The 23,882-nt window shown below is 40.7% G+C and overlaps 1 protein-coding gene across 6 annotated transcripts in view; it reads right to left on the bottom strand.

Annotated features, from left to right (window-relative positions):
* The window catches only part of ST7 (suppression of tumorigenicity 7), a 215,039-nt gene that overhangs the window by 139,818 nt on the left and 51,339 nt on the right, over nt 1–23,882 (bottom strand). The gene's annotated exons all lie outside the window — the stretch shown is intronic.

Here is a 23,882-nt window from a genome sequence, read left to right on the forward strand (position 1 = left end):
GCGGTTAAATGACAAACTTAGAGTAGAGCCCTGAACTCCTAACTTTCTGTCCTGAGGATCAGACGATCATTTGGCTCTCTAAACATCAAACCAAAATGTTATAGCTAAATTTGAAACATGAAGTATCAGCACCCAGGACTCTGCTAGCCACAGCAAGACCAATGTAACTAGCATAATAATACTAATGTTTAATAAAAGAGACTTCTCATGGAAGGTACCCTCATAAGAAAGTTTTGAGACTTGCCAGGTGCTCCAGTTGTGTATTTGCTTTTTTGTCTTGTTTCACTGTACCACATGAAATATTGATGGAAAAACAGAATTTACTGTTTGTTCACTAGGACCAAAGCATACGCATAGCTTGTATTTTATCATGAGACAAAAACTAAAAGCAACACATGGGAATGGATAGCAATCACTAATGCCTGCCATGCAAAGTCTCTCATTGTTTGATTTATTAATTACTGCTTTTCTTCTGAAGTCTAAAGTACAGAAGAAGAATTACAAACCCCAAATCAATTACCAATTATCCCAAACCAATGGACAGACCTAAGAAGAGAAGCCCCACTATTTAGCCCCACTAAAATCAAGGGGGATTTTATCTATGATGCCGTGGGGTAAATGGAATCAGGTTATCACCTGACATCTATTGACCTCCGTTTCTCTGCCTGAGTGATCAGTTTCCCTACACTGTGAATGTACAGTTTACAAGAAAAGATACTACACCGATTGATCTTAGGCAGGGGTAGGCAACCTATGGCCTGTGGGTTGGCTCTGGCCTGCAGAGCTGTGGCTTCAGCACTGAGGACTTTGCCCACACTGTGCCACAGCCTTATGGTGGGGGCCTTGCCTGTGGTGGGGGGTGGGAGGGCCTCTACCCAGGCCCCACTATAGATGGGTGACAGGGGCTTCAGCAGAGTGGGGCTTGCTTCCCCATGCCATACTGCAACCAAGCAATGGGGAGAAGTAGCAGAAGCAATTAGGTCCTAGTGCTGGCTTGCCTCAGCCCCAAGCTAGGTCATTCCCATCCACCAGTTTCAGAACTAATTTTAATATAGTTTCTTGGCCTCTCATAGGCTCACATCAAATGTAATATCTTCTCATTTAATTCTATTTTGCTCTAACATACTCTGCTCAGCCGTTTATTTTACTGACTTGTCTTTTATTTAAAAAATAAAAACGTAAAAAACAAGTCATTGGACTAAGCGGTTGCTCGTGAATGTGCTGCCTTTCCTGAGCTACTATTTATTACCCTGCAGTTATGGGGCAAAGACTTTTCCAAGACCTCTTACGAAAAGCAAAAGTTCCCCATTTAAACAAAGTCCTCTCATGCCACATAGCGAGGAATATGCTTCTGTTCCATCTTTCTGGCTTCATGATCTGAACTAATTTATTTTGTAATGGAGTTAGAGAGCAGACAGTCTTAGATTTTATAGAACTCTAATGATCATTCTCATTGTATCCCTTCTTAGACTTTTGAACCAAAAAGGACTCTTTTGATTTAGTACAAGTGGTGATAAGTTGGCAGAAAATTTGCCATTAAGCAAGGCAAGACACCTCCTCTACTCCTACTCACTCAAGCCTGAACTTAATGCCTCTTTAGCTGTTCCTCCACTGGGAGCTAAGAGGAAGTTTGTTAGAATGAATGCAAGACTCCAGTAGAACCATTCACAGCATTACTGCCCAGGCCAGCATAACTAAGTATTATATTTACATGCTAATAAAACTTAAATGACTCAAAGGGTAACAGAAAATCTCTTGTTCTTCTAAATATTTCAATGCTCCACACTTGAATGATTTAACTTTATTTAAAGGCTCGTTGGCTTGTATTTGCAGCCCGGAGACAGAATGCAACGCTTGTTTTAAACCACATTTGTGCTTTTCCAAATCTTGGCTGTTACACGAGCCGAAAAGGGCTCCAACATAGGCTTAGACAGCCCTATGGGGACCTAAATTTCACCATTCTTTCTGGGCTTGAGGAGCATGACTCTGTTACAGAAATTTGTCTTCCAACCCTAACCTCATAAAATCCCCATCCCAGACCCTATGATAGAATCCTTGGCAGGCAGCATTATAAGCAATTTTGACAGTGCCTGCTCCAGGGAAATTCTGTCCCACGGCAGAACCAGGATTTTTATGCTTTTTTCCTACTTGGGCATAAAGTAACCAAGGAGGGCATAAAAATCTAATTCTTGTTCAGGCAAAGTTCTTTGGCTGAATCTGATATCTTTTATTAGACCGATTTAATAACTGAAAAAAAATTCTTAGCAAGCTCTCAGGTTTAAAAACCCTTCATCAGGCTGAGGAAGCATCTGTAGTTGGTGTGTGCTCTTCCTGGATGGAATGAATAGTAAAGAGGCTAGAGACCGATATGCATGCAAGAAAGGCAGTCAGTTCTTGCACGCATACCAGCCTCTGGCCTCTTTACTACTCATTCCATCTAGGAAGAGCACACACCAACCACAGATGCTTCTTCAGCCTGACAAAGGGTTTTTAAACCCAAAAGCTTGCTAAGAAAATTTTTTCCAGCTATTTAAGTTGGTCCAATAAAAGATATCAGATTCACCCAAAGAACCTTGTCTGCCTATGTATACTTAAACCAACACAGCTACAGTCTACACCTCTTTAATTCTTGTTCAGTCTTTAGTGGCAGCCACAGGTACAGTGTGAGACCAGTTTTACTTTATGGTGGATAAAAAGAATTTTCATTTATCATGTGCTAGAGAACAAGATGAAAACCACACTTGCAAAACTAAGATGGTTTTTTGGAAACAGAACTATTTAAGAAGCTAATGGCACTGCAGTTGTTGGCATTATAGTCTGACTTCTGCTAACTTCTTCCAAATTCTGCCTGCCTGAAACCTTTGCTCCTGTCTTCAAATTGTATGTAGGCTGTTACAGATACAAAGAATATGTATGGTATACTGTGTATACGTGTGTGTAGGGCTGTCAAACAATTAAAAAATATAATCTTGATTAATTGCATGATTAAAAAAATTAGTTGCTAAATTGCAATTTTAATCACACAGCTAAAACCTCAAAATTAAGCACAGAAAAACTCAGAATTATGCAAAATGGTGCAGGTACTTTGTATGGTTGGGGAGTAGGGGGTGCGTGTGGGGGGACTTGTGACGCTGTGGGGGGCTGCTGGTGTGTGGGGGGGTTTGGAGCCCAGCAAGAGGGGAACTCTGCATGCCCTGGCAGGATGCCAAATCTGAGTGAGGTCTCCACAGAACTGTGCTGGGCCCAGGGTATGCCCTGAGCACGGCCCCAGTGGCAGTGGGGTCACCTTACCATTGCCCCAGCAGCAACGGCCATGTGCAACCTGGGCTCAGAGGAGCTACCCCGGCCCTGGCTTGGGCCCTAACTTCCCTACTTATTTGCTCAGCGGGTCCAGCAGCTCCATGCAGGCTCCGGCAGAATGTAGGCTCTAGGTGGCTGCAGCAGAAGGGGGGGGGGGTGCCCACACCCATGCACAAATCTCACCCAGCTTCCATCCAGGGTCCTGAGCAGCTGGGCTGGCAACGCTGGGTGTTTGGGGAAGGTGGTGCTGAGCCACGACAGGGCTGCCTGGCACTCTCAGGCCCCACGACCCAGGCTCAGGGCAGGTCAGGACTGCCTGGGAGCTCCCGCATGTGCTGTCTCTGGGCCCACAGGTCCCCACGCACCCCCAGTCTAGACCTCCAGAGAGTGGTGACAGCAGCCCTGAGCCCTGCACTCCTGTGGAGACAGCCACTGCTGGTGGGTGGAGATGGGGTTTCTGCAGAGCCATCTTGTGCAGCCCCTGCCATACACCACCCCCAGCCCAGCCCAACACCAATGGAGCCTGAGCTGCACCCAGCTGGGTGGAGCCACTGCTCTCCCCATGCTGCCTGAGTTCCCACCAGGACCCAACAGCTCTGTGAGGGTCCTGGCGGGAGCCTGGGTGGCGTGGGGAGGGGAGCACTGGCTCCGCCTAGCTTGGTGGCGGCAGTAGTGCTGGGCATGGCTGGGGCTCAGACTCCAAAACCACGTGCACAATTAATATGTTAAAAAACAAACGCGTTAGTTAGTTCTTGCATTAACCGCACACATTAACACCGATTAACTGACTGCCCTAATAGCTACATACACACAGAGCTTGATTTTAACATGAGAAATTCAATTTTTGTCAGCCCAGCTTTTCCTCAAAGACAGGGAATTACTGGAGAACTATCAAGGTTATGGCACAACAGATAACTCAAAAGCAAAACCTAGCTAATTGAGAGGGGACCTAATATTTTTCCAAACTACATATTTAGAATTTAGCTCAAATTAATTTTTTATATATATTCATTTTTTTCTCAAGGGCCTAAAAGATAAAAGGTTTTTATTTATTAAAAGATTTATCACTTCTTTCTCCCTAGGAAATTGCCAGGAAAGCCTCCTATTTACTTTTCTGCCTCTTTCTAGGACAGCTCACAAAAGGGATGGAAGAGAAAACTTCAACCTGATAGATATAAGTTGACAGAAAAATCTTTAAAATTGTCTGCACAAGGTATTTTAATATTTTTGGTTTATACCCATTTTCTGCTTATTTATGATATGTAATGAAGACCCCCTATTTCTCTTTTTCTTTTTTTGTTTTTGTGTTGTTGTTTGTTTTTAAACTGAACTTTTTTCACTTGCTTTCTGGGAAGTTTCTGGGAACTTTAATTAAGAGGGAAAGTGAAAAAGCACAGACTCTATATTCTTTTCTTTATAAGTCAATCCCAAATTTGAAAAAAAAAGAACAAAGTTGCTTACAAACAATTCAAAGCATATCCATTATTACTGGACTAAAACTCATTAAAAAGTAGGAGCTGTAGCAGACAAGACTGTGAAACAATATATATCAAAAGTCAATACTAGAATTTGAGCTGCATTAATCAGAGCACTAATTGTACCAATCCTATCACTTTTTTTTCCTAGAGGGAACAGTGAAATGCTAATAACATATTTACTACCGCTGACCCTTGCACCTTAATCTGTGCTGGTACACTAGGTCTGATGAGTCTGATGAGGCAATGTACCTTAATATTTTGTAAGTTAAAAGCTTAGGCCTAACTTTCAAAAGCAACTAGTTATTTGGCGTGACATCCACATGGCCAGAGGTGTGACTGCGCAATCATGAATCAGAACTCATCATGCCTTACTGCCAATGCAGGGGAGGCCCTGATCCTGGACTCCCCCCTACACTGGCAAGAAGCAGACTCCCATGGCTGGAAGCCCCCTCCACTGATGGGAGCTGCTGCGATCTCCCAGCTGTGAGGCACCCCCCCCCCCCATATTTTGTGGAATAACTATACTTCATTTCTCTTTTTATCACACCATTAACTAATTGAACATGTGGCCAGGTGACCACTTAAGGCATGATTAACTGGTACTTAATCACGCCTTAAGTGTAATGTGTAGAGGAGACCATAGAAATAAAACCTAGAGATTTGTCAGCATTTTTACCAAAAACTGCATATAGGGTTGTAAATGTATATGGTGCTGTACAAATATCTGGAAGGTCATCTTAACAACCATCAGGACTAGAAGCATAAGGTTTCCTTTTTAAGTGAAAAGAAATGTTGAAGACATCCATGAAAGCATCTGACATAACCTGGCAAGGGCAGTTTGATTAAAATTATAGTCAGGGAAAGAGTTACACAGGATATAACTTCAGTATTTCATAGACAGAAAGGGCCAAATTAACACTGACCCATTTGATTCCTGCCCTCTCTCCTCCCATCTGTACACCGGCAAACTTTACACCAGGGTAAACTCAGTCATTTGTCTCAGCATCAAACAATGCAATGCAACAGCAATTATCATACATTTCTTGCCTCATTAATCACTCATCATGAGGTAACTGACTCACTGTATTTGGGAGATATTGCTTTTCCTTAGTTCAGCTGCCTGACAAGGAAGAAAGAAGTTACAACGAGATGAGTTACCCGTATCTCAGAATTATACTTACTGCTAATACGCTGAAATTTAAGGTGTCATTTAGAACTATAATTTGAAGAGACAGACATTACAATGAGTTAGAAGGTTTTCATATAATTTAATGCAGACATGGAATGTTGTCAAGGAACAAAAAAATATTAAATTTAGGCTTATTTTTAAGACTGAATAGTCATGCAATTTTTTAAAAAATACTATTTTCCTTCAAATAATAGAATAGAATGAAACCTTTTCCTTGAACCTGAAATAACAGTGATCAAGGTATGATTTACAAATAAAAATGCGTACTCAATGCTCTGTTACAGAAATTGAGTTGACTTTATTCTATTAATCAACTGAGTTGATTTTATTCTAAAATTAATTTGTTAGGAAAACCATTTAGCTCAGGGCCATTTCATTCTAATTAAAATTTTACCAACTCCTTATGACCTCTTCATATCACACTATAACAGCATTTTGTTTTCTTTTTGACTTATGGTTGAATGTCTCTGAAATGTTGTTTGTTAAGATAATAAGGACACTGTATAAAAGATAAGACAGTTTATAGCTAAGCAGAGTAAGATTTTTTTTAATAAATCACAAAAATCAGACACAAAGGCCACAAGTACGTCTATAAAATCATGACAACTTCATATTCTGCCACTGCTTTGGTTAGACACTGCCACTACAAGCAAAGAACCTGTACTCTACTGTGTCCACCAATGTTTCTGCAGTTCTATATGAGCATTTGCTCCTAAGCAATCATTTTCAAACAGACGTTTGTCCTAAGGTTAGAAGAGTACATGGTACAAAAACACATTAAGGCTGAAGAGTTTCTACTCATGAAACAAAAGCAAAGAGGGCACATTTCACTTCTTTCTTTAATGTGGTCTTCGGCTAGAATATGAATCCACTAAGAAGGAAACCTATTGAGAAGTTCTAGCCACCTCCTGAATATGAAGGCAAGATTTGCAGAATGTGTTCAATGGAGGAAAAAACTCTCCTCTGAAAGCAGGTAACTGCCAATATAATTAAAAAGGCAGTTACAAAGAAACGTTCTCATGTCCCTGCCTCTAACAATATAAACCACCAGGTTATGTTAATCCAATAGTGTGTCTGTTTTAGAGGCTCTGCCTCTTCTAATCCTGTGATTCCCAAAGGATGTACTGCGAGAATGGTGGAAGTGCGCCAGGAAAAACTGGCTGAACTGTGTCTTGGCCCCATGTGGCTGGACTGGGTCCTGGCTGGTTCCGGCCACACCGGCCCCAAGCGGAGGGATCAGGACCCAGCTTGGACCAGCTGGGCCCTGTCTTAAGTCAAGGACTGCCTGTATCCAACTGACCTCTTTTTACTATAATTTTTACTACCTAAAACAAGTTAGTCTACCCTGAACTGGGTAAACGGCTCCTTCATTCAAAATGGCTCCTGCATTGCATTAGCTCACTCTTCACTTCAGGTTGGCATGCGACAGAAAACAGAACACCTACGAAAGGAGTGAAGTAGGGGCATTAAGATATCAGGCCACAGAACAGTGGTAGTGCCTGGTTTCTGTCGCAGTCTCTCCCAGTAGCAGGGAATATAAATTGTTTTGGAAGTTCCCTGTTCTCTCTTTCCATAAACACACTGAGCTTCGGAGGACGTCCTCAAGGGCAGATCCCTGGAATCGATGAAGGAGGTTTGTGACATGGAGACAAAAGGCAGAGAGAGAATAATGCCATCTCTTATGTTCATGCTAGTTCTCTTCTCAACCAAAAAAAACTTTTACCTTACTTTAACTGGCCAAGTTTTGGGCTACATGGATGCATTCCCAGCTGATGGATGGCAAATGGGGTCAGAGTAAGGCTATAGGCACTCACAATTACTGCTGATGTGAGTCAGGCCAGCAGTGAGGGCTTTTTTGTGCAAACAAGGAGAAAAGAGCAGAGTAGGCTGAACACTTCCAGTAGCTGACCACTCAGGAATGAGAAGGATAACGTATGCTCCAGGGGACAAAATTCCCTTTAAATGTAAAATACTGTATAAAAAAATAAAGGCAAAAATACAGGAACATTTTGTTGTGCTTCTGATAAATATACAAGGGTTTTTAGTGACAATGAAAAACTATTGAGCAGAACCCATCTCACCAATTGGTAGGACCACTTCCCACTACTGCCTCTGGATTGCTGAATGGGGCTGTGATCAAGGACCTGAATTCAGAGCAAAAAGGCCTAAAAGCACAGCTGAAAACTGCAGGAGATCTAATGAATAACAGGGATATTTCACTGAATATGGGCCGTCAAGTCATTTACTCTTATGTTAGAAAATGGAAAGAAAGCAATGGACTGAAAGGGGGCATGCAGTAGATGTAGCTGAATGGATGGAAAGCATCACTAATGGGGACAAAAATGCATTTGCTGTACTCATTTGTTTGTTAGATAAAAAGAGGGAGGAAAAGATGCAAATGACATGGAAATGCCTCATTTTCACAGAAGCTGGAAATAACACTGCAGTACATGGCAAGGCACAGCTGGTACTCAAGCTCACTGCTACTATCAAAGCTGAATGGCTACCCGGATTAGAGCAATGCAGCTCTATCCAGGATTAGAGCAATGCAGGCTAAAACAAAACATCACCAGGCAGGCAGTTCCTTTTTTTTTAAATCTGCAGTTCTACTCTCTTCTACTAAATATGTGGTTAATGTATAGCCCAGCTTTAATTTGATTTAAGGCAACACAGAATGTTGTTATGTTCTGAGGGAGGCAACAGCATTTGGTTTGTGCCCGTTCTCTCTCAAGCACAGATTGTTTCCAGTTGCAAATAGGGCACCATCTGGAAGAAAAAGAAACTAAAAGTACCAATTAAGTAGCCTAGCATTTAAAGTAAAGCAGACAGGATTGATGGAACCATAAAAACAGGAAAACTCAGTAATCACAAAATAAGGGAGGAAGAGGAACGGCAGCCCTACTAGTCTAAGAAGAAAACAGAATAATAAGGCTGTGTTTGTGTCATGGTCATGGCAAAACCCCCAGCCTTGGATACATTTCTGGGTTTTGTCTCTTCCATTTCAGGGTGAGTCTAAAGTGACTGTGCCTTCTGTTCCCAACCCTGAAGTTAGGTGAAGATCGTGGCAGCCTACCCTGCAGACATGGAAGCCTGCAGTGATCAAAAATGGAACCTGGACTCTCATGCTATTTGGGGAGCCACCAGCTTCCTGGGGCTCAGATGCCATGTTTTCACAAGAGTTTATTTGGCAACACCAGCAGTGGCTGAGATTCCATATAGCCTACAATAGGGTAAAGAAAGGAAAAGCAACTTGCACTTTCTTTAAAAAGAATTAACATGCCCAGATGTTGCTAGGTTATATTATCACAGACATTTTCAAGGGCCTTTTCATTAAGAGCTCATGGGTCCAGCTAAGACCAAACATGGTCATATACTCATTGATCACTTGGGTCCTCCCCTGGGCACAAAGCTTATGACCTTACAAGCTATTCAGCAGCAGACTGGAGGGAAAGTCTCTGAAGCCCTTACTCTACCTACCCATGGGACATGCATAAATCTTCTCCATTCTGTTGCTCATTAACCTTCCGAGACTACTCCAAGATCTTCTTGCAAGAAACTGAGGAAGGAAAAAGGGGGGTTCCCTTTGGCTTCCTCCCCAGGCTACCACAACTCTCCTTACATGGCTCATACATGCCCTTAGCTGAATTTTTGCTGCTTAACTTCAGAGCTGATCAGATCTCTTTCTTTGCATGAACACAGCCAATTCCATTGGTTACTATAAGCCAACAGAAATGTGGCTACAGCCATTCCACAAGCCAGTACCTGAGTGAAGAATGCCCACACCTATTGCTGGAGCAATTCAAAATAACAACTGTGCTAAACAAAAAAACCCAACCCATACTCAAATACCAAAAAGGCCTAACTTTATGGTACAATACCAAATAAATCAGTTCTTATTCTGTTGTGCTTTGAAAACATAGCTCATCCTCAACCAGTGCAGAACAAATTATCAAAAGGTAAATGGAGAAAGGTCACCCATGCACGTTATGAAACATAAGAATAGAAACACAATGTACTATTTTGTTCTGAATGTACAAAACCACAAGCAGCTGAAAAACTGTTGCTTTTATCAGTATAAGATTCATTCACATCATACAAACCTCATTCAATTATAAATCTGCATTTGAAGTTTTACATTTATCGCACATTAAAAGAATACCTCCCACCTACTTGTGCAACATCCACTGAAGATATTTTCAAGCAATTTATAAAAGCCTTCTACAATCCATTTAATCTCATTGTGGATGCTTGTCAGTGCAAAATGCTCTTTGCTCCCAGAAGCAGCAAGGAGACCTGCATTTTTCTTGTAGAGGCAATGGTGCTAAGTGTTCTTTTTTACCACAACTGATTAAAATGTTGAGCACAGGAAAGCAAAAACTAGTAGCTTCTATGTTTAATTCCATATTTTCCAGTATTTATACAAAGGCTTCTGTTTGCTCCTCTCTCCAGAAAAAAGTAGCTACTTTGAACTTAGAAGATTAATTAACAGCAGCCCTGTTTAAATAGATTTAATACAGGATGTAAGAAAAACAAAACCAGCAAATTACTTTACAAGAACCCCTTTTTTAGTTCTGGTCTCAGCCGAAGTTTATTTGGTTAATACACTGTTCTGGGGCCCCTGTCAGTGTAAGTACATTAGCGCCTGAACCCAAAACAAGTTGAAGGCAATCAAAGTCTTCCTTTTTACTCTAAAGGGCTTTTTTCCCCCCATTGGTTTAATTACTGCATACACATACTTAAGATTAAGAGTGGCTTGTTTCAGTTTCATTTAATTTTTGTGTTCCTCAGTGATTTAGGTTAAACCTGGGTTGAAGTGCCCATTCTAGTTTTTGCAGTGTTTTAATGGAATTGGTTTTAAAAATATCACACCTTGATTAAATTAATTCAGCTTTGCATGAAGAAAAGGGCAAGCTTTTAGCAGGCAGCGTAAGTTTTGGAATACTGTTTGAGGAATTGTTTATCTGTTTTTTTAATTGTTCCCAGATTCCAATGCATGACGTATCGGTGATGGTACAAGGAAAAAATAAGTAAATCACCATGTGCCACCACCAACCTAATGGCACTTCTTTAGTATCACTGATTATTGCTATGCTGTACAGAATACTGTTCTCCATTATGATGAACAGGATATTGGTGTGGTGTCCAAAAGAAACAATGACCTGCCACAGAAGGAGGGTAACAAAACCTGCCTACGGTGACCTGCACCATATGTCAACAGCATATGGACATTAGCATTCTGCAGAAACTTGTGAAAAATAATTTGTACAAAGGATGAAAATCACTACTAGATTTCAAACCAACATGATTCAACTTGGCTGATACAAAAAAACCAAAAAACCCCAGGTTTTTAAAGAAGAGAGAAAATTAGCTCTGATTTTGCCAATGGCCATCTCCCTTTTTAAAGATAGGAAATAAGAATTAAATAAACTGGGATTTTCAAATGCTTCCTTTTTTAAAAACAAATGGACTAAAGTGTTTCCTGCCACATGTCAGAGCTCTCTCTAGCCACATATCCTTCATTTTCTGGACAGACATAACAGTAGTGCTGAAGCTCAGCTTGGTATTCATTATTTTTCACTCTGAAATACATTCATTGGGAGCATTTGCTATGACCAGACAAATTCTCTCCATTCTCTTCTTCCAAATGATTTAACCTTGTCCTTAGGTGATACAACACAAAATGCACAGTCCAACACCACAACCTGAGTCTAGGACTTGAGAGGTATTTCTTTCCGGTTCTAAGTTAACTTCTGAAGTGGAAGTGGGACAACCTGTCAAATTTTAGCCAATGAGCAAAAAACTAACAACTGAGATTATCAACCAAACTGATTTTTTAAATGAAAATTTCAACTCATTAGATACAGATTTGACAACACAGTTGTCACTGACATAGTAGATGGCATGTGGGCAGCCAGAAGCATGAACTGTCTGCACCACGGGCAGGAGGAGTGAAGGACAGCACCAAAGAGAGGGGAGAATGGGGGTAGAGGGAGAGGGGGAAGGGGAAGCTGGGGGTACCAAGCTGCTGCTGCTGCTGGTGGTGGTATGTGAAATCTCTGCTCTGCATCTACCACTGGCTGCCACCTTGCAATATCCCTAGGCTGCAGCAGCTAATGCATGGGATCCCCCTTTTTAAAAACAAGGCCCAGGGCTGGTGTCCTGCCCACTCGCACCTTGTTAAATTATTGCAGGTGGCGGCGGGAGCAGCATAAACTTTCTCATGTTGCCTCCAGCCCTATGATGAAAAGACATTTTTAGGGATCAGAAGGTACTGGAGTCTCCACGTGCATTCAAACCTTTGGTCGCTCTACATAGGCTGGCTACAGGGCTTCTGAGTTTCACAGCACATTTCTGTCCCGTTGAAAGGGAGCTAAGACCTTTGTTTCACAATTAGTCACTGAATGCTTTGTCAGAAGGTGATTTCAAACTTTGCTGTTGCTTGAAAAAGGTGTGCTATTAACTTAGGTTAACTAAATTACATTACAATCCTAGTGAAGACAAAGCCATTGTAATTTTAACACATGCTAATTAGGAAATATAAAGTTTACCTTAACCAACTAAGAGGCTAAAACTAAAACTGCCTTTTCTCTTCGCTAGGTTAGCCAAATGGATTTAAGGTCCCCCCCCAAAAAAAACCCAAAACAAACCCCAAACCAAAACAAAAAACCCCAGCTTTTAGTAGTGATAACCCAGTCATAAACTTTATCTTGGAACAGTTCAGAAACAGCAATACAGAAGTGGGGAAAAAAGCCTAAGTAATCAACAGATTACACTGTTTCAGAAAAAGCAGAAATTTTCAGTTGAAATTGAGTAGCTAGCAATACTGACTGTCTCAAATATGAAGGTGAGTGCTATTTAATGTCTTTAATGAAATACAGTTAAGAATGGCAAGCCAAATATAAACCTCATTTTTTCTTGTCCTGTGACATTTGGAGTATATGTTTGTGAGCTATTTCTATATATAAATAATTAATTAGCTCTAAAACAACTAAGAGTAGTACTGCATAGTGTAACCAGAAGTCTCCATATTCAAGATAAGTGCGGTGACAAATCATTCAATGAAAAAAAGAAACCCAGCCAAGCAAGCACTCCACATCCATAAACATAACTCTATCAGGCACTAGGTAAAGACCTTTGAATGCCCATTTTACTGCCACCTCTCTCTCCGATGATGAATCACTGATAACTAATCCTGTACATTTAATTCAGTCTCCTGGGTACAGGAGCTATTATATCCCTATGGGTTGGAGCAGTGCCCAGGAGTTGTGCTAGATGGTGGCAAATATAATTGATTTTCAGGATGATCTACTAAAGGCTGTGCTTCTATCCAGCTTATTTTGTTCATCTGACATCCCATTAAACTCCTTTGTCCTAGAATTTTCCTTTCTTCTTTTGTAGTAAGTGTTGCATCCTTGCTGTATGATCAGAATTTCTTGGATACACCACATTCAAGTAGGCCTTTGTTCCAGAGTGAAGCACTACTCTGACTCTCCTGCTTTACAAGTGATTTTTGTAAACTCTATTCAGAGGTTTTCACGACCCATCTACACAACTGACATAACTACCTTCTTGTTCTATACAGAATTAGAAACAGTATAGACAAGTAACACTGAAGTTCAGCTATATAGAAGGGAAAACAGAAAATATTCAGTGCTGCTGTACCTTGTGCAGTTAGAGGCATGCACTGCTCAGTTTAGTTCACCATTCCAACTGACTTGCATTCTCCACTCAATGTTCATATTACTAATGGAGTTCTGTTAAATTTTTCTATAGATTCTCATTATGGATCCTATGTGGTACAGGATCTTTGTATACCACTATGTTCAGCACATCTCTTGAACAATTAAATTACTGACTTGGTGCATTTTTCACGAGTCCAAATCAAAGGGATAAAGTCTTAGAATACTTTATTGGCAGTTGTCCTGGTGTTTTTACTGGTTAGTAGGCTTGTGCAAATTTAGCAATGTTGAATATTATCACTGAGGTATAGTCTCAAATACCTTAACTATGTCTAAATGCAAGTAATCAATACAGTTAATTGGAAGTGGGGGTTTCAAATGTAATGGTCAGCTCATTTATGTGTATGGGGGAGGCAGGGGAGGAGGATAGAGGGGCAGGAAGGGAGGAGAGACTTCAGAGGAGGGGACAGACAGGGACCTGAGGCTGCAGTGCGCAGAAGCATTATGGAAAGGGGAGCAGAGAACTGGTTGGTAACTGCGGGGGGAGGGGGAAATCACAGTGAGGAGCAAGCGGAAAACGGAGAGGGGCAGGCGGCAGGGGCAAACTGCATGCCTCTCTCACTACCTGCCCCCTACCACCTGTCCCCCAGCACCCCCACTACCTGCCCAATTACTACCCCCACCTGCCCTTCCATGTGCCCCCCTACTGCCTCCCTCACTGTCTGTCTCCCATCGTCTGCCCCATTACTGCCCCCCCATCACCTCTCCCTCCACCACCTGCAAAAGTGGAGGGGACAAATTTAAGATGATCCTCCAACAATTACATTCTATACATGGAAAACTGTAACAAAACGTATAAGTTTTCTCTGTGGAAAATCTAATTATTGGGAGGTCATCTTACATTCAAGGTCATCTTGCATTCAGGTAAATATGATAATATAATAAAGTATAAATGTTACCCAGATTGGTCAGTTACCAACCAGTTTCAAAGCTGGTAATTTTTATTTCAATAAATACAATCAGTACTCCTCCTACTTCTTTTCTGTCCAAGTCATACCCACTGACAATTATTCACAGTAAAATATGGCACTATTATTTTAGCCAGACTGTTAAAGGAAAAATGAATGGCTCACTGAACTTGAGATAAGCTAACAGTTTGGATAAAGATTATGGTTTGGATAGGGGTGATCCTGCTTTAGGTAAGGGGATGGACTAGATGACCTCTGGAGGTCCTTTCCAGCCCTATTTCTCTATAACTCTGACATAAGGAGATAGATAAACTGTCAACACCATTTCTCAAAGTCTCCCTGCAGCTTCCTGCTCTTTAGATTTTCTTATTAGGGGACGGAGTTAATTTTGTCTTTTTTCTGGCTATTTCCCATTTATTAGGTGTTTTACAAAAGTTATAAGTGTTACATAATGGAAGTCTAATGAACATACCACCTCATCTCAATTCTTACTTGTCCCATATTTCCTGGACCATCATGGCAACATCACCTCAACATTACCACCACTTTATCAAGAAACTTGATGGCTTTTGTACCAGATGCATTGTTTATGAGCTCTTCAAACTGAACTGCAGCCATACTTTGGGGATCAACTCAAATACACTTCTTTTGATAGCAGTCTTCCCAGGTATTAGGATTTTTCTCTTAATGGAATCCACACTTAACTTTGTTTTAATGTTACTTTATGGTCTCCGACCTTACAAATATTTTCTCTTTATTTCTCATTACAAGGGTTTTATCCCTTGTATATACATCAGGATGTCATTTAAAAATAGAATCTATCATATAGACATTAGAGGTGCACCGATACATTGGTCCGATATGAAGAAAATTGTCTATATCGGATATCAGACCGATGGGGTCAATAATTTGGCTGATAAATGCCCATGCTACACACAGCCGCAGCACAACATGGAGCAGAACCAGCACCGTGGAGAGCTGGTTGCAGCTGGTAAGTCGGAAGGGGAGGGAAAGGGTGTGTGGGGGAGCAGATCAACACCCCCCGTGGTGAGGGAGGGGGCACAGATAGGCACTGCCCAGCCAGGGCCAGGCAGGGCATGGGATGGAGGAATGGCTTGTGAGGTTGGGGCGGGTCCTGCTGCTGCTTACACCACAGGGCAGGGGCATGTGCCCCCAGATCTGGATGGTGTGGGGCAGGCTGCAGCTAGGGTAGAGGCAGAGCTTTGCAGGGCTTTTCTCAGTGGGGGTTGGGCTCAAAGCAGGCTCTGACAGCACTGGGAGGAGGATCAGCCACCCCAAATTTCACTGCAACTCTACCCCAGCCCCGCGCCACCACATGCCGCAGCCCCAGCTGAACGCCCCATCTCCACCCAAGCACCGAGAAAAGCTGTGGCTACAGCAACATGGGGCTGGGAGCAGCGCGCAGAAGCAGTGTGGAAAGGGGAGCAGAGAACTGGTTGGTAACTGCAGGGGGAGGGGGAAATCACAGTAGGAGTAAGTGGAAAACAGGGAGGGGCAGGCGGCAGGGGGCAAACTGCATGCCTCTCTCACTACCTGCCCCCTACCAGCAAAATTTGGGGTGGCTGTGGCCTCCACCCATTGCTGCTGGAACCTGCTCTGAGCCCAGCACCTAGCAAGAAAAGCCCTGCGCAGCGCCAGCTCTGGCTCCACCACACAGCTGCAGCCTGCCCTGCGCTGCACAGATTCAGAGGAACACCCCCTGCCCTTCTGGGGTACAAGCAGCGGTGGGAGCTGCCCCCCAGCCCACAAGCCACACTTCCATCCCATGCCCCCCCACCTTGCGTTGGCAGCACCTCTCCCTGCCCCCCTCAACATGGGGAGCACTGATCGCCCCACGCCCCTTCCCTCCCCCACCAGACTTACCACCTGGAGGCAGCTGTGTCAGATATTGGATCGGTATCAGCCAATATGCCTTCTTAAATATCACCTATTGGTATCGGTTCCCAAAAATCTCTATCAGTGCACCCCAATAGACATCCCTAAAATACTTGCCCATATAATGTTGGAAAGCAGCTGGGGCATTTAGTAACCTGAGGGAGTGCAGGTCTACTCACAGTGTCCCTGAGGTACTAACTGGTTACCTTCAGCCTATAAGGATCTTTATTCCATACCCTACTGATTAGCTTTACCTTGATCAAATACAATAAAGATGTTTATTTTCCTATGAGCTACATGAGATTCTTGATAGCAAATGTTTACCTGTGTCATCTTATAGCTTAATTCTCTATAATCAGAATCTCAGCATCTTACGCTCTTCTGTATATAAGCCATTAAGAACACTAATGAAACATTTAACTTCCCATGTAGTGACCTAACAAAGAAGGTTTTACCAGTAGTCAAGCCATGAAATACATCTCAGCTCGCAGGAAGGAGAGGGTTTGTACCACTAACATTAGTTAGGTATGGAAACATCATCAATTGTTGTGAAGTTATATAAAATCTTTGTGCTTCCATTTATGCTATTTGGGTCACACATGTCCACAGGAACTATAACATCCTCTTGCCTGCTTTCATATTTAAAGAATTCCCCCTAATTCTTGGTTCTAAAGAAAACTGATCAGCATTTGAACTTGTTAGTATCAAAAACTATGTCATATACATTTGTAAGTGGAATGTAAACGGTCTCTAAGTTCTCATATTGTTTAAAACAACCATGGTTGTCTCTGGCAACTATGTACCTGCAACTAATGCTATCAGCTGTCATAAATCATGTACAGGCAATCCCCACTTAGCGCTCTTAATTGGTTCCCACAAAACCAAATGTTAAGCAGAATAACATGAAGTGAAACCAGTTCTTTTGATGAACCAAGCTGCCAGCTGTATGATGCCCATGAGCATTATAACAAAACTCGCTGAGCACTAAGTGGAACCAGGTATCAATGTAAAATGAACGTTATAGTGAAATAGCGCTAAGCAAAACAGTGTTAAGCAGGAGTTGCCTATACAGTAAACTGGGGAGGCAAAAAGCTTACATCCATTAATAAAAAGGAATCCAGAGTTACAACTGCACACAGTAGGGACAAAACCTAACTTTTAGCTTGCTCACCTTCCCTTTGTTGCTCAACCAGAAGCTGAAAATATGGCTGCTGCTGAGGAATGGTCTCTGTGAGTGGATCTACAAATTTGACAAGATTTAAAACGGTGTTTAGGGATGAGAAATAGGAGAAGAGTGACCAAGAGCAGTTAGCAGACAACAAAATTGCCAGAAGAAAGGTTATTTTGATTAGTGGAACATCAAGACCATTAAAAGGAGAGATGATCATGAATACCTGTGAAGAACAAGGAGCCATTAAGTTAACTGTTCACTTAGCTTCCCAAATAAAAATGCCACTGCTACTCCAGGCAGTTGGTTTTATACTTTGGTTGGAGCAGGAATCAAACTGGGGTGCTTCAATCCTCAGAAGAAAATCAGCTTCCTCACTTAAGACATTCACTCCCATCTTGGAAGGCTAATTTTCAGAAGAGCAGTGCATATGGTATGTGACTAAATATAGTATTTCAGGGACTTCCTCTTTGTAGTAGATTCTGACTTTGTGTAGAAGATGAACACATGGGATGGCATGTATATCCTCTAAATAATTATATAGTTTTAGTATTCATAACAGGTAAATTTAGTTAGACTTTCCAACCTACTTTTGATCTCCATTAGTGTTCATAATACCACTGAAGGTACTATGCTGAATTTCTTTAATTGAGTTTCTGCATGGATGGTTGGGTGCTGTAAAGCTGAGCCCAGTTTCTGACCTTGCTCTCCAACCTGTTCAACAATCCCTGAGAAAACTGGGAGCTTTAGTAGCTGAACACGTAAGCTTAAAATTGCAGCTTCTGATACTTCTGTACTCACCATTTTGTTTTCATTTACAGATGTATGAGAAAACACTAAAACTATATTGAATCTGAAACTGTACCTGTGTTGTCTCTAACAACAGATGACTTCACTGGCAACTGTTGGTCAACTGGTCATGTAAGCTCCTCCTCAAGGTAAGTACTGTCATCCATTTCCAAGACAGCAATTTTCTATCCATTAGAACACAATGGCTGCTTTCCTCCTCCCAAATGTAGGCAACTTCATGGATAGCTTTCATTTTAAGGTGAAAAGGCACCTCACAATGGGGCCAAATATTTAATCGTAAGGTTGTATGGTCTCTTGATCCTGTCATTGAGCCTCCTGTTGTCTTAAATAGAATTCATGAGAAACTACTTTTGAGATTTTCAATGATTGTGGTGAAAGACAGATACTTTCACTATCCTCTAACTGGAACTAAAGCATGCCCAGGAACAAAAGAATTCACTTGAAAAACAAAACAGAATGCAACTGAAATGGTCACAGGAACTGCTCCTTTACTCTAACTTACTGGGCTTTTCTTTCCCCACAAAGCTTTCCCCAACTTGGATTTCCTCAACTTTGATTGAGGCTGGACTTTTCCGCGCTGATCCTGGACACCAAGTTTCCAGTGGCTCACTTCTAGAAGGGAAAAGACCTTTAGTCAGATTGGAGGAACCAGGCAGTTCTCACCGGCAGTCCATGCATCTCACCTCCCTTTTCTCATGTTTCTTGCCACACTTCACTTTTTCATTGTGGCTTACCGCCTGGCAGACATATGCCTTAGTTGTCAAGTTTGGAATAATTGCCTCCAACTCTAACCATTCCTCTTCTATATGTTACTCATTTACATTACTGTCTAGCAGCAAGTCTTAAACTGCCTAGACATACACCAGTACTAAAAATATTGCCTCATTCTGCCGCAGCAGGTGTGCGTATATACACACACATACTAACATTCACACAGAATGTTTCAGAGAAAGTGTTAGAGGTTATCAGGAATAATATATTTGCAAATACATAAGTTACCAATTAACATTTATACTTCACAAATTGAAATCTGTCATTTATAACCTTATCAAATTAAATGCATTAAATGTAACCAAATCAAATTACACTGTATTATCAGTGTATTGGAAATATTCAGTTTTAGATTACAGGTACTTAAGTCTCTCTACAACTCCATGATAACATACACATTTCTCAAATCTCTACCTAGTCCAAAATCTTCATAATTTAAAACTAAGACCTTAGGTTAGCCACCCGAGGACAGATCTCACTGGATGCTATTTGTGTATAAAAAAAAGCAGCTCAACTCATTTGCCTTCTTTTCCTTTTAAGTTTCTCAATACAGCATATTTTACTGCATGGTAGCTTGGTGTTTAAATATTGTATCTACATATTTGAAAGAACACCTTCCATTATAGCTTGGTATGGCCTATGGTTTAATATCCAAAGACAAGGAAAGTTAAACACATTCTGTGAAGAGGCCCAAAATACTTACTTGATTATGATCTGAGGGCTGAAGCTAAAAGTTAGTGATACAAGTTACTATCTTTTCTAAAGCAGATCTCCTGTTGATGCCAATGGAAAAAATGGGGGCTAGAATATGGCCTTCAAAATATAAAACTGTATCAGTCGTCTCACCATCCATAATTCAAGATTCTTCTCTCTCAAGATCGTAGGTGCACATCCTATTCCCTTGTGCTTCTCTGCTGCTGCTAGAGCCCCAAAACCCTATTTAATCCCTGCTTCCTTTCCTTACAACATAAATACAACTGAGGCATGTACCTGGAGCTTCCCTTGGCTGCAGCGGCATTCAGGATATCCCCTAATGGCACTGCAGGCAGTAAGCTAGGCCTTTCTCCTCCCACCACTCAAAGCCCAAGATCTGAAAAGAGTCTCCCTTTGAGGAATACTGCTAAAGAGCCAACAAGCGCTTTCCTTCTGCACAGGCATGATTGTGAGACATCCATAAATGGGGCTTTCTATGAACAGTTCAAAAGGCATATGAATGGGAACTAAACTTTTACCTAGTAAACATACTGCTACATTTAGGATTACCTAATGGAAAAACAATGTAAGGCACTTTGAGGATGACTGCTATTCCTGTCCTTGATCTATTTCCAAATGTCATTATTTTGTTTGCATGAACTACAGCATTTACAAATCAGATGCATTATATTATCAGAAAAAAACCTGATTGTCAAGGTATCACTATTAGATCCCAGAGTTACTATGCTTCCATGTAGAGTCTATTCACACATTTGGCCCCTGAAACTGTGGCTGTGTTTGTCTCTGATGTTGGGCACACTGCATTAGTTAACTAGGATTACAGCTGGTTATTTAAGCTCACAAACAGGGACATTCTCCAGCTCACATGTGCTCTCTCTTTCTAGCTGATCAGTTCTCCACCACCAAACAGCATGTCTCTGTTTGTGACATGCGCAATTCCTTTGTTACGCATTACAGTCTATGGCAGCACCCTCCAATTTCATATTTAGAAAGGTTCTACTCACAACAAGGACTAATACAGTTTCTTTTTAATCAATACAATTTTGCATTCTGCAGAACTGAAACAGTCAGGATGACTAGGTAAATCCATCAGGTAAGCTGGATGTTTAGTGTCCCTGAAGTACATAGTACCATAGTGCCACATTCAGCTGCATGGCTGGAAGTGGATGGAAACAAAGCATTTAAGAAAAACCGTCCCTTGCGTGTACATATGTTTCTCCTGGGTAGTTATAAACATGATATGCAACTAATGTGAAATAGTTAAGATTAACTGTATGGAGAACATAGGACTAGTGTTAACATATTTAGCTGTTTGCTTTAGCCCTTCTTGCAATTTTTAAAATCATACTCTTATATAACTATTAACAAACATTATCGCACAGATGTTCCTTGTAAAGAACATTATCATAAACATACCCTTATCTTTTTATAGAGTTAAAGAAAGACAATCATAAGTCACATCTGCATTTCTGCAATTGCACTCATAATGTCTTTTATTCTGCTTTTTACTGTAGTTCAAAAAATATAGTCACTGAATAGGCATTGATTTGACTTGTAATGCAGAAATACTATCATACTAAATGTGTACAGAATGAATGTATGAATCCTGATATATACACACAAAGTATACAAACTTCTTATATACACATTATAAACTTCTGATATGTAATATTAAAATTAAATACCCATTTAAAATAGAGAATCAAAATAAAATACAATTCCTAAGCATTATCTTGCACATTAATATTTTTAAACACAGCTGTTTATATTTCATGCTTTTTGGACAGCTGCAGTGGTTGCTTCTGCCTTGTGCTCAAGACTGGTGCTACTGGATTTTTTAAAAACAAATTCAAGTTTAATCAGTCTAATACTGTTATATAAAAACAAAAGTCTATAACTGGATAGTAATATTATTGTTGCCACACACTGACTTCAGGATACAAGGAAAAACACAAAACAAACAAGGCCTTATCTAACAATTGTTTAAATGAGGTTTTAACAAGGTTGGATTTCAAAAATATTTATTTAAAAATAATTCCCCAAATAATAAGATTCTGCATGACAGTGAACAAACCCATTGTACAAAATCAGCATAAATCAATCATTAGAGATGCATTAGGAATAATTCAAACTATCCTGCCATGATTCAACGAGAACAGATTAGGAGACAGTAGGTCGTATCCAACACAGCTAAAACATTTATTTTTCAGAGCTCTCCCTTGGTTAAAGGTCTTTGCCCCCAGTATCAGACAGAACAATGACTGAGGCACAGACAAAATGGAATGGATTTAAACAAAAGAGATGATGACACAGAAGGAATAGAAGAAGGAAAGAGCCTGCAGTGCCTGCTCTGATTAGCAGAGCATCTTTGTGACACCTATTTGGCAGGGGTGGGGCAGTGCACTGCCAGTGTTCAGATCAGGAGCCTTCATTTCAATTTTTTATTTATTCATTTTTTTAAAAAAGAATATTTTCCAGCACCAATATACTGTTCTAAAAGGGTATACTAGCTCAAATACCTGTCTTCTAAATGCAGTAATCTAGGAGCCATGGAAACAAAAGCAACCACAGCTGGTGTTAGAACAGATCACATAGCACATTGATGACTTTATCAAAAAGTCCTGTTCTTTAATCAAGTCTTTTATTAATATACTGTACCAAACAAGTATGAATCATTGAAATAAACAAGGTTAGGCATTACTTGACTTCCAAGTGGGAAGCATGCATTTTCTGAAAAAGAATACTCAGCACCATACCAATTTTTTTCCCCATAAATATCAGTGTGCATATTGCACACATACAAACTGTGGCTCAAAATTCTTAACTGGTTTCACTAACCTAAACTAAAATATCAGACATTTTAGTTATATTCCAGTGACTGAGATCTCCAAGTATGTGTTCAGCAAAACATTAGGGCATGCGTGAAAAGCTACTCTCAGAGCAGAAGTAATCAAAGAGTGGATTTTGCTTTTATACTTTCCTGACCTTGACCAGGCATTGTGTCAGAGTATCTGCCACAATGAATCAACAGGACCAATTAAACCTCAGAAAGAATGAGGTTCCTGAGGGTTACCACTGCAGGATCACCAGATAGCTCAGCATGTTACCATTTTTGATTAACAACCAGCTGCGAAAAGCTCTCCATGCTAACCAAATTGAGATATTATGGAAATACATTGTCCTATATATTAGAAATACAGAAAACTCAGAATATACTAGGGTTATCATCTGCCAAATTAGAAGTGCTTTCAATGCAGAGTATTTAGTTTATATATGTAACATACTAATAAAACAATTGTATTAGCTACAAGACAATCAGTGAATACCAAATGGTTTACTATAATTTCATTATAATTTATATTAATTATAAAGCCCCTCCCTCCTAATCTCAATCACCAAGCATTCTTTGAAATGAAAGAAACGTAAGTTATTTTCAGTGACATGTGTCAGCACTGTTTTTATGCCCTAAATTAGTTGCAAGGTTCCAGCACAAGGCTTAAAAAGAAACAAATTACCTATTGTTGTGAAATGTTCACCACATACCATATTTAGATTACCTGCCATCCCACAAACTGTTCAACACTAGCGTCTCAATTTATCAAAAAGAATTTAAGAGACAGTTCTCTCTCACAGAAACAAGAATAAAGAAAATTAACCCACTGCTGTCTTTCTTTCACCCCAGGTAAAAATCATTATTCTGTAGCCCTCTCTGGTTAGTCCTGTAGCATCTTCTCAGTCCCTCAAACATGCCTATTGTCATCTAACACACATACATTACACACCTGTAACAACAAATTATTGACAGAGTGGATCTTATCGTTTAAACATATTCAAACGAAAATGTATTTTTCTCTGCATCTTCCAGTGGCCTGGATTCAGCAATACTGACAGCCCTGACTTGCTGCCGGC

Source organism: Crocodylus siamensis, chromosome 4 (genome assembly GCF_052110815.1).
Source record: "Crocodylus siamensis isolate JL-2025a chromosome 4, ASM5211081v1, whole genome shotgun sequence".
Lineage (NCBI taxonomy): Eukaryota > Metazoa > Chordata > Crocodylia > Crocodylidae > Crocodylus > Crocodylus siamensis.